Below are 1,261 nucleotides of genomic sequence, written 5' to 3'. Positions count from 1 at the left end.
GCTGGGGAGGCTAAAAACAGGAGGATCATTATGAGTTTGACCTGTATGGTGAGACCCTGGATAAAAATAGATAAATAAATAAATAAATAAATAAATAAATATGGCTAGGGAGATTGCTAGCGAGACCCTGTACCCAAAAATAAAGGGACTGAGATATAGTTTAAAAGTAAAATGCCCCCCTCCATGGGTTCCATTCTTAGTCAAAATAATAATAATAATAATAATAATAATAATCAGGCAAAGTCCCTTCCTCCTGGAACTCATTCTACCATAAGGATACAAATAATAAATGAAAACAGATCCTGATTAAGTATAACAAATAAAGTACAATAAAAGAATCAAAGGTAACAGGTGAGAGGTCTTGTCTTAAACAGGATTTTCTCGAAGGCCTCTCTGAGAAGGTGCTGTTTGGGCCAAGACCTTATGACTTGGGTACTGCAGAAGCTAAGAGGAGCAAAGGGGCTAACTAGAGGTGACACAACTGTCCAAGTCAGAGATGGTGGATTGGACCAGGACGGTAGTAGCTGAGATGGGATGAGGGATGGAAGATTCCGGCTATATTCTGGAGGTGGAGTGGGCACATTTGCTGATGAACTAGATGCACAACACAAGAAAATGAGAGTGGTCAACTATGACTCCAGACCTGTGGCCTGAACAAGGAGAATAGATTGAAATGGAGAAGGCTGGCGGAGGCAACAAAAGGTTTTATTTTGGCACTGCGATGCCTCTTACACATTCCAAGTGGAGGTGTCAAGCGTGCAGTTGGATATATGAGTTCTGGGAAGAGGTCCAGGCTGGAGCTATAATTTGGGAAGTCATCAGCTTAGAGATGACATTCAAGGCCAGGGGACAGGATGAGATCGCACCACCAGGGAGGAATGCGGGTAGACAGAGAGCTATAGTGCTTACTCAGCTTGCAGTATTCTCTGAACATTTTCTATGCGCCAGGCCCTGAGTGAGGTACAAAATGCACATGCACTTCTTCCCTTAGCACCTACCCAAGAAAAGCACCATTAATTACTGAATTTCCTGGCTAAATTCTTGGGCCATTTGTAGGATGAGTGTTTGCGGGGCATTGTGGTGGTGCATATTCCTATAATCCCAGTACTCCAGTACTCAGGCAGCTGAGACAAGAGGATTGCTGGGAGCTCACGACCAGCCTTGATTCAGAATGAGACCCTGTCTCAAAAGAAAAGAAAGAAAAGTGGATGGGAGAGATAGCTCAGGGGCATAAGCACCTGCCTGGCAAGCACAAGGTCCT

Source organism: Octodon degus, unplaced genomic scaffold (genome assembly GCF_000260255.1).
Source record: "Octodon degus isolate 3935 unplaced genomic scaffold, OctDeg1.0 scaffold00079, whole genome shotgun sequence".
NCBI classification, from domain to species: domain Eukaryota; kingdom Metazoa; phylum Chordata; class Mammalia; order Rodentia; family Octodontidae; genus Octodon; species Octodon degus.
This window is presented reverse-complemented; position numbering follows the sequence as displayed.